Below are 15,298 nucleotides of genomic sequence, written 5' to 3'. Positions count from 1 at the left end.
TTTACTAGTAATAAATTACTGTTTTAATAGTACTATCTACTGAATACTAAATTTACTTTTTTTTACTTCTGACGTAGTTTTAATTTTTAATATATTTTTACAAATACTTGTCAAAAGTCATTCGTCTTGTGACGTCACCCAATGTTTTCGCCTTGCGTAATTTTGAATTGTCTTTAATATTTTTTAATGTACTTACTTTTTGTGTCAAAACACTTTTGTCCTCGACTGTAGTTTTTAATGTCAACGAAATGCAAAGAAACAAAATATTTAAAATTTGAGGCGATTATTTGTCTATGATTTATTGAATGATGTTAAATATTTTTTCGCACGTTTCATGGTTTCAATCACTCTATATTAAGATTGACCTTAACCACGTCATATATGTGAAAAAGAAGGAAAAAATACCTAAAGGTACTTAGGTCCTTTACGTGTCGAGTTCTCCCACCTACTAAATATTTCAAGTTTATAATTCCCACGGAACAGAAGAGGTTGAAAGGGCTAAGTGAGCGCGAAACGCGCGCCATACAAGAGTGAGCAAATAGTTCATACTTCAACTTCGCAATCCACTCATCTGCTAACTTTACGACGCACGGAGCTCTGCTATACTATATTTTTAAAAGGTTGTCTTGTGCAGTAAAATCATATCATATCATCCTTATTACCTTCTTATGATCGGCTATTTATCAAAAAATAAAAAGCACTTTTGTGTGCAGTATCTCACGAAAGGTTGTTAAATTGGAGCCTATCACATAAAATAAGTAAACATTGCTGGTAAAGTGGCTATGATTTTGAAAAGCAGTAGAGCTATCATAGTCATCTGTTTGCAGGAGTAGTAGTAAAAGAGAGTGGGGTTGAACCGGCGCCGGCGGCGACAGCGGTTCTCATACAAAATGCGCGTTAGGGCCTTTTCAACCACTTTTTTTCTATTCCGTGATAATTCTTTTGAGTTGCAAATTAACGGTAAAGTATCTTATTTTATTCAACTTTGGCATAAACAATCGTTATAGGAACAGCTAGGTTATGTTAGGTATTCTATTTTTAATAGGTATTGAGAGGAACGTCCCTCCTTTTGTAGGAAATACTAGGTTATAGTTTAAAACCCGTATTCTAAGATGTTCACTCGACTTTTCCCGCACTCGACTGGGCCAGAACAGTATTTTAAGTTGACATTACGTCCTTGACTCGAGGACTCGTCACTGGAGTCGAGCATGCCATACTGCCAACATAATAATACGAAAATGACGTTATGCCTTACTGGAGTACACTCTGTTGCTGGCAACACAATTATAAAATAATTAATAATATTTTTTGCATGGCAATATTGTACGGAATTGAATGGCCGACGTCTCCGGCGAAAGTGTATTTTAACGATTACAAAAACTTATTTAAATTATGACAAGACACAGACTGGTGTTTTGCAATTGGAACAAGAACCCTCGACTTGTCATCTACTACACTTACAGTCCACAGACACCAAGAGCCGAACACACTCGAGTTAAGGTTGACGCGCCGCGCCGTCTAAGGGTGGTATTAATAAACTAATCTCAGCTTCCAGACTGCCCTCAAGGTCATGTCAATGTGACAGTTCTTATATAAAAACAGAGACTTGAGCATGATCTTGAGGACAGTCTCAGGGTGGTATTAATAAACGAATCTCAGCTGAGACTGCCCTCAAGATGATGCTCAAGTCTCTGTTTTTATATAAGAACTGTCACATTGACATGACCTTGCGGGCAGTCTCCAAGCTGAGATTAGTTTATTAATACCACACTATGAATACCGATTGAGTTCGAGTCGAGGCAGCGTCGAGTGAACTTCTCAAACAACGGGTGTCAGTGTTGCTAGGAATAAGTAGATTATAGAATGTATGTATCCTTGAAGGAACCCGAGAAAAGTAATCTGCCGTTATCGAGATTAATCCCAGAGTGAGAATGTTCCTTTTGTAAAACACTATTTAATTGTTAAGACTTAGGCTGCTTTCCTTTTCCAAATTGTTCTTAAGCCTATCGAACTAGTGTTGGGTTCTTACCCGGAAAATTCCCGCGTTTTGGGAATTTTCCCAATTCTGAGGGAAAAAACCCGAAAAATTCCCATTTCATGGGAAAATATTTTTTATCGCATATATTTGTATTAAAAGTAAGGATTTCCAACAAAGACCATTTAAATATAATGTATGCCTACTTATGCCCAATTTATTTTCTGTCGTAGTGTCGTATGAACTCTTAAAAAACTTAAAGGAGATCATCGGATTTCGGCCCAGAAGTCAAAGTGCCGGCCAAAAAATAATTTTGCTATATTCCGTTAGATCTTATCCGTATGAGCATTTATTACTATGGCACCAAACCTGTAGGGTCAATATCTTCGGTTTTATTCGATTTTAAAAAACTGTATTTTTCATAGATTTTTGGTGAAAATGTAAAGTGCCGGCCAAGTAACAATAATGGTATTATCCTTAGAACTTATCCGTCTGAGCATTTATTACTATGGCACCAAAGCTGTAGGGTCAATATTTTCGGTTTTATTCGAATTAAAAAAACTGAATTTTCATACATTTTTAGTGAAAATGTGAAGTGCCGGCCATGAAACAATATTTGTATAACCCGTTAGAACTTATCCATTTGACCATTTATTATTAGGGCACCAAACGTCTATGACCATTATTTTGACTTTTGTTGGACTTTACGTTATACTTTCTGTGTGAAAACCACTACCTTACTGATGGTGATACACGCTTAAGAAGCTACTTTTTTTAAAGAAAATTGTATACAAGGATTAAACAGTGGGGTGATAGAGGTACTATGTTATCGGCCGAGTAGCACCAAGACATTGTGATAGGCATACTTGCAAAGTAGAACTACCCGACTCCTTTTTCCCCTAACAGATACTTCAAAATACGAGTTTCGTCACTAGATGGCAAGCTTATCTTTGGAGGGTGGTAACTATTTACGGTCAAGGTGAATCAATACCATAATTCAACCTAAACTTAGGCCGTAACGTTGAGTCGAATGCAAAAACTACAGCCAACGTCATATCTAAAATCAGATACCTAGTATTAATATAGAAGTTCACCTAACAACACACAAAACAAAAACACAAAGTATTTATCTGACTAATAACTAGTCATTGGGAAAGCTCTGCTTGTTGTCATTGTTAAAATGTATAAAACAAAGTTTTTTTTAAAAGTCCAATAAAAGCCAAAGTCGACATTTGGTAGTATAGTAAAAATACGTTTCAAGTCGTTTACCAAAAGATTTGACTTATTTTGTTTCGCTGGCTGACATTTTCCCATTTGAACCAAAACGGAAAGAGAGACGAATAAAAATTCAAGATATCGGTCAAAAATGTTTTGCGCCAGATTATTAAATGTTCTAAAGGTCCTTTGTAATCCGCCGTACCGCATTTTTTACCCAAAGCACTTTATTTTCATACAAAATAAATAAGAAATCAAGATTTTTAAAATACACTAAAAGCCAAACCAATGGTCATACAAGTTTGGCGCTATAGAAAAACATGTTAACAGGCATCTACTCGCTACACTCAACATGATATTTTTGCTGGTCGGCATTTTTCACATTTGAACTAAAATGTAAATTCCAATAAAAGTCAAAATAATTGTCATACATGTTTGGTGTTATTAAAACATATTGAGAAGCAACTATTAGACAGGTTCGACGTATTTTTTTCGATGGCTGGCATATTAACATATTAACCAAAACTGAAAGTCCAATAATAGTCAAAATAATGGTCATAGAAGTTTGGCGCCATACTAATAAATGTTCTAACGGTCCTTTGTAATACGCCTGTATACCTCTTTTTCCCAACGGACATAATATTATTTTTTACAAAATGTATGAAAAATCTCGATTTTTAAAATCCAATTAAAGCCAAACTAATGGTCATACACGTCTGGTGGGTGTCATAGTAAAAAATGTTCAAAACAATCTACTCGAAAGGTTTGACACATTTTTTTTCTCTGACCGGCACTTTCAAATTTGGGCCGGCCAAAGTATGGAAAGCCGATGATCTCCTTTGTAATATATTTTGAATGGAATGTTCGATTTTAATAATTCCATGCAAAGATATCTACATATTATAGGATATATAGGATGCTTTTGGCACGAGAGAATGTCATCATCGAGGAGCAACATGGTTTTGTGCAAGAAATTGGGAGGCACGAATACCTACAGATATTATTTACTTGGACTATGAAAAAGCTTTTGATCGAGTTCCTGTCACACGATTGATTGCTAAATTAGAGCCCTTTGGAATCAGAGGCAATGTCGTGAAGTGGATTGAAGACTTCCTGTCAAATCGCACATTCTCTGTGCGCATCGGAGAATCATACTCTGTTCCCAGAAAAGTCCTCAGCGGTGTGCCGCAGGGATCGGTGTTAGGACCTATTTTATTCAATATCTACCTTACAGATCTTAAACATGGTATCATGTCTGATATATCACTCTTTGCAGATGACACGAAAATAACGGGGAATCCACTTATTAGCCATAATATAATCCAAGATGATCTTGATAGAGTAATTGCTTGGACCCGAGATTGGCTAATCACATTAAACGTAGACAAATGCACTGTGTTGCATGTTGGCAGTAACCACCCCACGTTGAGTTACACCATTGACTCAAAACCTCTCGAGTGTGTTAAAAAACAAAAGGACCTTGGCATAACGATAACACATAATCTAAAGTGGGACGAACACATTATTGGAATCACTAAGAAGGATAACTCCCTCTTATACATAATTAGAAAAGCTTTTTATCATATAGATACGGAATTATTTCTTAGGCTTTACAAAACTTATTTACGTCTGACCGCTGTTAGAACATGGGTTTCAAATATGGAGACTTTACTATCGGAAGGACATTGCACTACTAGAGAGAGTCCAAAGAAGAGCAACAAAGATGGTGAAAGTACTGGCTGGCCGGAGTGGACCTTAGCGGGGGCCGCAGGACTCTCACCTCTGGCTGGGGCGGCGCGTTAGAGCTATACGCTCGCAGGGTGGAAGTGGAAGATGCATAAGTCGCGAGTTGGTAAGGCGGGTAAACCGCCTCGCAGAAAGCGGTGTACACCTCTTGACACCCTGAGATGCTCACAACCATGTTGCTGCCTTGCCGTCCAGTCGCGTCGGCTAGATAGGTGGCCCAACCAGTGAGTGACGAGTCACCGCCTGCCCAATGTATCTCTGTTATCAACATTGGTCGAGCAGGCGCCATAGTCCCCCATAGCCCCAGTATCCCGGTTCACTAACCCCCAACCCAATAGCCCAGTTCCTTTTGTTCCCATAATCTGCAATAGTCCTACACGAACCAGGGATTGTCTTTGGGTGCACTCCCATAGTGCATACAGGGATAATCGCCGGTTGGTGTCACAACACATTTAGAGTAAATTGTCTTAAGGGGCCTCTACGTGTTGGCTTCAGCCCCACGCACGCCTTCCAAAAGTCCGGGACTCCATGACAGACCCGACCCGAGACATGGAAACGACATACAAATAATAATAAGATTAAAAATAATGAAATAAAAAATATTTTCCCATAATTCGGGAATTTTTCGGGTGTTTATTTTATTTTCCCATATTTTCCCGATATTTTTTCTTTCCCACCCAATTTTTTCTTTCCCTGCCCATCACTATATCGAACACGAACTGTTCTCTTTCATTTAGAGGCGTCTGTGTAAACTTGTCACATCTATACAGCGGATATTCTTCCTTGCAGAACGGACAAAGGTAAGTTTTATTTTGTTTTATTTCTGTAGTAGCGGCTAGAGCTTTACTTGTACTCTGGTCTTATCTGCCTAAAGGTTAGGTAACAAAGCTCTTTATACATAAGTTTTGAGCCTTTTTACTGCTGGGAACCTTCCCGAAGCGGGTACATTCTCAAGATCGATCATTTTAGATTTCTTAATTTTACCTTCAAACAATCTTTGGTACCAGCATCAAATGAGATTTGACTTTTGGGAGCAAAGTTGTTTCTAAAGTTTCAAAGTTGGTACCATAATGCTGTTGCTAACTATCATCCTTTGTTATTTTAATACCAAAGTTGTTACCAAGTAAGTTAACTTATGTAAGTTGTTACTAGTTACCTCAGCAGCCTTAGTAGGTAGGTAAGTATCTAAGTTGTCACCCTAGCCTTTGATACCTTTAGTACCAAAATTGTTAACTAATTACCAAAGTTGTTACCAAAACGCCAAAGTTGTTACCAAAGCGACAAACTCGGTACTAAGTTACCAAAGTCAGTATCAAAACTCAATAGGTATTGAAGTTGTTACCAAAGCACCAAAGTTGGTACATACCCACCTTCTCAAAGAACACATACACTCCCACTAACATTACAAAAGTCTAAAATTGGAAGAGCAGGACAGAACGCAGACGCGGGCGAACGCGCGCGTTGTAGAAGTTATCGATGATCGTTAGGTAGCGAGCGCACTCTAACGCGCGCGACCGCCATGTTGTAAACGTCATCTGCCAGTCGTATACGTGTGCGCAGCGGCACACGGGCTGCGGAGGGGGGTAGGTGCGCTTTGCCGCGCTCCTGGAACTGGAAAAAGGATTATTTATTTCAATCAGCCAATAAGGTCCAATATGTACAGGTTGTTAGTGACAGCGTACTGAATACTGAGGGGGAGGGTTCATGGAACTGAAAATAATTTAAAAAATCACTAACATTTTATTGAATTTCGTCGACTCAGAATCATGAGCTGAATCATCCCCCACAGTATTCGGTGCGGTGTTACTAACACCCTGTCAAGTCAACGAGTATCTTGTGTCACGTGGATGGCATTAACAGAGGGCGCTGGTTAGCTCCATATCCATACATTGGTGCTAATTCCTATAGACACCACGTAATTGTTTTTTAAGTTACCGTCATTTTCTTATCCGCCGAAGTGGAAAGGGACGGATGATTGACAACAGAGAGAGAGAGACTCGAGGCCTTTGTAACGTGGTGTTGGAGGAGGATGGAAAGAATAAGTTGGACAGAAAGGGTTACTAATGAGGAAGTGCTAGTAGGAGTAAGGAAAAAGAGGCAAATTACATATTTTATATTGAGATTTTTATACAGGGTGTTAGTGACATCGTAACGAATACTGAGAGGGATGATTCGGCTGATTATTCTGAGTTAATATCAAGTGAAATTTTTCATCGCAAAAGTATAGAATTGAAAATAATTTTAAAAAACTAAAAAAATACATGATTTTTGCGACGGAAAAATCCACTTGATATCGACTCAGAATCATGGTCTGAATCATCCCTCAAAGTTTTCGTTACGATGTCACTAACACCATGTATATTGAGAGTTATTGAGGACATAAGAGGCAAGATGATTGGACACTTAATAAGACACGACGAATTTATTAGAAACATCGTAGAGGGGAAGCTACAAGGAAAGAGAGGAAGGGGAAGACCAAGAAGAGCCTACATGGAACAAATTAAAGAGAAGGTGAACGTTGTAACTTATAAGGATGTGAAGGAATTGGCTTTTGATAGACAATAGTGCTAGGAGAACATTTATGAAACAAATAAAAGAGAAGGTGCAGGTCGTGTCGTATCGGGAGGTGAAGGTTTTGGCGGGAAGAAGAGAGGAATGGCGATTACTCCACCGATAAGAGCGTAGCTCTTAAATAGAGAGAGAGAAAGAGAGAGAGAGAAAGAGAAAGAGAGAGAGAGAGAGACAAGAATAGAGAATGCTATACCAATAAGGGCGTAGTTCTTAAATTAATCAGTAAGAAGCGCTAACTCTCTTCAGAGCTTCAATAACCAGTTAGGAGCTAATTTTGAATCCTTACTATATTACTATTATGTATGATGTATTTTATTTGTTTCAATACTTGTTTTGTATGTGTGTGTATAGTCTATTGTTTATTATAATAGTATCTTTATATTATGCTTAGGTATATTTTTAGTAAATACGTATTATATTATATTGAGTAATTATTGGCCCCGATTCCTGCAGACACCGCCTAATTTTATTTTAAGTTATATCCGTCATTTTCATATCCGTCGAAAAGGAAAGGGACAGATGATTCACAGCTCTTAATTTTAGGAAGAATGAGTAAATGAATGAATAACCCGTGCGAATCAAAAGGTACGTTGCTGGTATGCAATCCGTTTGACGTGCTGTCTACTTAACTGTGTCGGGTTATTGACGGATGTAAAATTTTTAGACGGTTGGTTTAGATTTGTGCTTAAATTTGACTGTGTTCCATAAATTTTATGCTTGTCGATTACCCGTCCCTTTCCTTTTCGGCGGATAAGAAAATGACAGATATAACTTAAAATAAAATTAGATGGTATTTACAGGAATTAGCACCATTATATTATTAACTTTAGTGTACTTTTAGCTATTTATTTAATGTTGCACCATCCCGCATGCGAGTGTGAGTGGTAAATGTTTGTTTCCTGGGGCCTGTTTAATAAAACTTACAATTGTAAATTACAATGACAATTTGATGTACATTGCGGAGTGTGTGATCACGAATATTTTGCAGCTTCAAATTAGCTACGTAATGAACACCAAATTGTCGTTGTAATTTACAATTGTAAGTTTTATTAACAGGCCCCTGGTAGTGGTTGCCGGGAACAAATTGTTCTAGAGCAATAAATTGTGCTGTATTAATGTGTTGTGTCTGATTGTTGGCTACTCCTACTGAAATATACCTACGTATATTTCTGTGCAATAAAGTATAATTTGATTTGATTTGATTAATGATGATGATATAAATATTCTACAGACTGCACTTCAGGGAGTGTGCCCGCGATCTACACGAGCTCATTCCACCATCCCCCTTTTATCTTCGGACTTCCAGACGTACGGCCGGGTTCCATCCCTATTTGGTAGATATCCCAACTAGTCGCACAAAGCGCTTCGCGTCTTTCATTATGCGCACTGCTAGGGAGTGGAATTCTCTGCCGTCTTCTGTATTTCCGAATGCATATAACCCGGGTGCTTTCAAGGCCAGAGTGAACAGGCACCTTCTGGGCGAGCTCGCTCCATCTTAGGCCTCGTCAATGCCTTCCGGCAAGTCTGGGGCCAAAATCAAAGGTAAAAAAAATAAAAATGATAGTATGTTTTGTGAGTGTAAATTATCCTATTACCCACCCCGTCTGTCGGCCCACTCTAGTGTCACTGGGTTCCCTGTGTCATGGATCCAGAAACTTATAGACGCGCCCAGACCTAGAACAATAATCTATGTTTAATGCGCATTCTGATGGTTCAATCTGACGGCCAAGCGGTGAATTTTCGGCCAAATGATGGTTCACTGTAATGTTTGTAAGTTTACATCTTATTATGTACCAAATGATCAAAAAGAATAAAAAGTAGCATGGAGAATGCTACACCGTGGCATGCCAAGAGCGTCGTGGGTCTTAAATGAGGGACTTTTCAGGATGTGTTCCTCAAACAGAATATAGATGGCGTTGTGCACCTTTAACGTGATAATTACCTATTATCTCATTACTCGGATACCTACATAATTATTCAAAACAATGTAATGGCAGAAGCACATATAAAAATAATTGTCCCTTGATATTTGGATCACATAGGTGCTAATTCCTGTAAATACCATCTAATTTTATTTTAAGTTATATCTGTCATTTTCTTATCCGCCGAAAAGGAAAGGGACGGGTAATCGACAAGCATAAAATTTATGGAACACACGTCAAATTTAAGCACAAATCTACACCAACCGTCTAAAAATTTTACATCCGTCAATAACTCGACACAGTTAAGTAGACAGCACGTCAAACGGATTGCATACCAGCGACGTACCTTTTGATTCGCACGGGTTATTCATTCATTTACTCATTCTTCCTAAAATTAAGAGCTGTGAATCATCTGTCCCTTTCCTTTTCGACGGATATGAAAATGACGGATATAACTTAAAATAAAATTAGGCGGTGTCTGCAGGAATCGGGGCCATTATGTAGGTAATTATGTTGCTGCCTATATTGCTTATCTTTATTTTGGTCAGAATAATAATGGATGGAAGATGTAATTGTGCCTGGGTGTTATAAAAAGGCTCATCATTTATACCCAAAACAAAGATAAAAGATGAATGTATCTGTTATCCATGAAATTAGAAGGTTAACCGAAGAAAAATATGCACAGCGCCATCTATATTGCTTTAAGGCACGTAGCCTGGAAAGTCCCTCATTGAGATGAGATTTTTTTTGAGTCAGTGTGTCTTGAGCCAACCCTGACTCCAGGGTTAATATAAAACGACTTTTAAAGCAGCTCTACGCATGTAACTTAAATGGATATATCATCATCGTTTTAAAAAGTTAACACACATTCTAAATTTGAATTTCTCACAATTAATAAGGTATTTTATTAAAATGCAAACGTATGTTGCTACGTCTGTTGTAAGAAATAATAATAATAACAATAACACCACATTTAAGTAGATTAAATTATCTTAAGGACCCTCTACGTGTTGGTTTTGGCCCCACGCACGCCTTCCAAAAGTCCGGGACTCCATAGGCCCGAGATATGGAAATGACAAACATAATAATATAATATCCTCGATTGAAAGAATTATTTAAAAGAAAATTTATTGAACATTGAATTGAGCCATCATTCAGCTGTCTGCCCAGCCGACAATGGAACCTAACACCCTTATTATAAGATATTAACTCGAACTTTTCTCGACTCCGTTCTCAGTTGAAGCGACTTTAAGGAAAACCTTGCACGTAGCCCAAAATCGGTATTTTTAGTAATTTACTCGAGTGTGGTCGAGGAGGAGACACGGCACTATTTTTTATTATTATGTTGGCAGTATGACATGCTCGACTCCAGTGAGTAAAGTCCTCGAGTCGAGGGCGTAAATGTAAACTTAAAATACCAAAGTGCTCAGCTGAGGCCGAGTCGAGTGGAGGAATAAAGTTTCGAGTTAACATCTTAAAATACGGGTGCAATTATAACTCAACAACATGCAGGCGCAATAATAACTGAATAAATCGATGAATCTTTAAGAATTGACTAGTGAAAATGTATGTGTGTGTGTCGAAATGTGTGTAAAATAAATGAATGTGTTTCTTGACATGTCTCTACGCTTCGTTTAATGTAACTTGATGAACTTGACACCAGTAGGCTCTGCACGGTAACCGCGCCGCGCGCGGCGCGAATTATACCGAGGCCTTCGACTAATAGCCGTTTGACGTCCATCTACGTAGATAGCATTCGTATCGTTTATTGGTCGAAGCGCTCGATATAATTTGCGTCGCGCGAGGCGCGGTTGTCATGCAGACTCGGCAGGGGTCTATAAAGGCCATATTAGCGATTCATTTAAAAAAGCAATACATTGATGCTGATTCCTGTACACATCATCTAATTTTATTTTAAGTTATACCTGTCATTTGCTTATCTGTTGAAAAAGAAAGGGACGGATAATCGACAGGCATAAAATTTATGGAACACACGATAATTTTAGGCAGAAAGGTAAACCCTTCCAAAATTTTATATTCGCATTGGTTAATTCTGTCGGGTTATTGAACATATTGTAGTATATGAGCGAAATGCCTATTTTATTCACCAGGGTTATTCATTCATTTTAAAATTAACAGTTATCAATCATCCGTCCCTTTTATTTGAAGGAAGATGCAGTTTTGGAGCTCACTGATGTGGTTTCATCGGCTTTAGATCAAAAATTTTGCTGCCTTGGTGTCTTCATGGATCTTGCAAAGGCTTTCGACACAGTATCAATCCCAATTCTCTTGCAAAAATTACACAATGTCGGTATCAGAGGTGTAGCCCATGATTGGTTCCGTAGCTACCTTTCAAATCGCAGACAGTGTGTTAGAGTGGGTGGAGCAGTGAGCGACCAGCTACCGCTTGATTTCGGAGTACCCCAGGGAAGCATCTTAGGTCCAACACTTTTTATTATTTACATGAGTGATATTCTTGAACTTACTCTTAACAGCGCTGACATCTTTTGCTATGCGGACGACACTGTCATTATCTTCAGAGATTCATCTTGGGACAAGGTTTACAAAACAGCGGAGGAAGGCATGAAGATGATTTTAAATTGGCTAGATAAAAACTTACTTTCCTTAAATGTCTCCAAAACAAAACATGTAGCGTTCTACAAAACACGAGCTTCCAAACCCCCGCTTTCTAAGCCCATAAAATTACTTCAAAATAATTCTAATTTTACTACACTATCGATTGAACGCACAAATAATATTAGGTACTTAGGCATTGTGTTAGATGAAAATCTTACTTTTAAGACACACATCGCGGTATTATCGGGAAGAATAAGGAAAGTCATATTTATAATGAAACGTCTACGAAACGCAGCTCACAAAAAGACTCTGGTATTGGTGTACAAAGCAATATGCCAATCCATTCTCTTGTACTGCATTCGTGTTTGGGGTGGTGCGGACAAATCTTGGATGCTGGAGCTAGAAAGAGCCCAAAGAGCCGTCCTTAAAGTAATGGTCAGAAAACCTTTTAGGTATCCTACGGATGATTTGTATAGTGAAGTTAAGGTACTGCGAGTCCGACAGCTATTTATACTTAGAGCAACTATTAGAACACACTCGCTTACCATCCGGTCTCAGGAATATGATGAACTGATAAAACGTAGAGTTTTCAGTGTTTACGTTCCCTTTGTTAGTACCAGCTTTTCAAAACGTCATTATTTCTTTTTACATCCATATCTTTACAATAAGGTTTGCAGAGCTCTGCAGTTCGTAAAAGCACTTTCCACGTCCAAGGCTAAGAAAGCGATCGAAATTTGGTTACAAGAGCTAAACTATGACGAAACAGAGGCTCTAATGCCGAAAAACAGCTACTGCTCCCTTTGAACCTCCCACACACACATGCACACACTCACACACATACACACACACACACACACACACACACACACACACACACACACACATACATACACACACACACTCACACACACACACATACACACTCACACACACACACACACACACACACACACACTCACACACACTCACACACACACATACACACCACACACACACACACACACACATTACTCCATACCTAGAAGTTTTATTTTTGTTAATTTTAAATATTTTTATTATGTTTCATTATTGTGTTTTTTTGATATAAGCAGTTATAATTTTTCATAGTGCTCTGTATTCTGTCCGTGTGTCCATTTTGTAAATCCTGACAGGAAATCGTACTCTGGCCCCTGCGATACAAGCTGAGCTTAGTGCAGGGACCGCCGCATATCTAGAGTAATTGGTCTTATTATAGTTGTCTATATTTTTATTAATGTAAAATTGTAAGCCTATGTTCAATAAAGATTATTATTATTATTATTATTATTATTATTATTATTATTATTATTTTCGGCGGATAAGAAAATGACAGGTATAACTTAAAATAAAATTAGGAGGTGTCTGCAGGAATCGGGACCATTGTACGTATATTTTCATTTACTTACGCATATTTATTTTTAAATTTGGAGCATACCCATCTGGGGTTTGCGCTTGACACCATTCCCCCCACTTAATGACGGGGTAAAAACCATATAGATGGCGCTGTACGGTCACGAGCATTAATATGTATACACTTTGGTACCATGTCACATTAACTATTTTATAACAGGGGTTTCGTTATAATGAAACAAATGTCAAACAGCAATATTGCTTTTTCAGATGAAATACTCAATATGGCCTTTTTAACTCCTTGAATTAATAAAATAATGATTAAGTATGACGAATTAAATTAATCAAAGTGAAGTGGGTCGCTAATAAATTAAGTAAGTACACTTCTCATCAAAAAAATCGGAACACCTCACAAGTTTATGTTTTGTAGGGATTATCAGAAAAATACTACATAGACCTACTTATAAGTTTTAAGTAAGTACTGAGTAAGAATAAAAAAACATAAAATAAAAAATATTTTCTTACAGTGTTGTTTCGATTTTTGTGATGAAGAGATATTAAGAATATGATAGCTATGATATTGAATATTATGATGCTATGGTATGAAGCGGCAATTACACAGTCAATCTCAATTATTATCATGATGTCATCATGACTTTCATCAGGGGGCTTAAAAAAGACAACACTAAAGCAATTTATCTGAAAAGCAATATTGCTATTGGAAAACTAGGGTTTAAGAAGTGATTTTTGTGGTAGGTCCCCACCGGGATCTCTGGATCGTGAGCCCAAAGCCCGTCCACTGGACCATGGAGGCCGTGTATGGGAATGCCCTGTCACCTTATATAAAAAATGAGGCAATTTCTACGCTACGTTCCTCAAAAACCATATAGATGGCGCTGTACGGTCATGAGCATTAATATGTATACACTTTGGTACCATGTCACATTAACTATTTTGACAAATTGAACTGTAAGTCTCATTAGATGTCAAATGTGTTAGTGCGACAGAGTCCTAAAGTGGGTACATTATATTGCTCATGACTGTACAGACTTCCCTTCGTTTAACCTTCTTATTTCATGGATAACAGACATACACATTTTTATCTCTGTTTTTGGGTATAAATGATGACTTTGATGACCCATTTTACTACACCTAGGGACAATTTTACATCATCCACCCGTTATCATTCTGATCAAAATAAAGAGAAGCAATATAGGTAGCAAAATTCTATACATAATGCGATCCAAATATCAAGCAACAATTATTTTATTATGTAGATTCTGCTTCTGCCATTATGTAGATACCCAAGAATAATTATGTAGGTACGGTCACGAGCATTAATTATGTATACACTTTGGTACCATGTCACATTAACTTTTTTGACAAATTGAACTGTAAGTCTCATTAAATATGTTAGTGCGACAGAGTCCTAAAGTAATGAGAATATAGACAACTATCACGTTAAAACTGAACAACGCCATCTATATTGTTTTTGGTGAACGAAGCCTGGAAAGTCCCTAGTTGTTGGCAACTTGGCTAACCCCCCTGACCATGTAATAGCCGCTCAATAATTGTTAGGGCTTAAACTGGATGACAGCGGCAGCGATGTGGCGGCGATAGCGGTGCGGGGAGCGGCGCGGCGGCCGCTGTTCCGTTCTCGATGCCAGCGGCCAGATCGCGCGGTGTTGCGGCGGTATAAAGTTGTGTCTCAAATGAACGCGATGTCGAAACGGCGACAACGCATTTTCGATTGTAGTTCTTTTGTTTCGTACGATTTATTACGCGCAAAAGAAGATCTAAATCCCTATAATGAACAAAGGAAACAAAAAGGCAAGTTTCAAACGCAGAGACACCGCTCGACTAGAGCGCACCGCTCGTACGCCGCTGCCATCGAGAACACTTCAATATAAATCTTGGCATTTGA

General features: G+C 38.1%; 1 protein-coding gene across 3 annotated transcripts in view; it reads right to left on the bottom strand.

The window, feature by feature from the left end:
• Nucleotides 1-5,955: 5,955 nt before the first annotated feature.
• The window catches only part of LOC126378983 (Kv channel-interacting protein 1), a 58,848-nt gene continuing 49,505 nt past the window's right edge, over nt 5,956-15,298 (bottom strand). For 2 of the 3 annotated variants that reach the window (XR_007568208.1, XR_007568209.1), the window contains exons 7-8: nt 9,107-9,181; nt 5,956-6,547 (exon numbers count right to left, since the gene is read on the bottom strand). The gene's annotated coding sequence lies outside the window, so the exon portion shown is untranslated. The remainder of the gene's footprint in view (nt 6,548-9,106; nt 9,182-15,298) is intronic. The other variant, XM_050027556.1, reaches the window with a different exon arrangement.

Source organism: Pectinophora gossypiella, chromosome 27 (assembly GCF_024362695.1).
Source record: "Pectinophora gossypiella chromosome 27, ilPecGoss1.1, whole genome shotgun sequence".
NCBI classification, from domain to species: domain Eukaryota; kingdom Metazoa; phylum Arthropoda; class Insecta; order Lepidoptera; family Gelechiidae; genus Pectinophora; species Pectinophora gossypiella.
The sequence above is the reverse complement of the archived record's forward strand: the minus strand, read 5'-3'. Positions and strand labels throughout refer to the sequence as shown.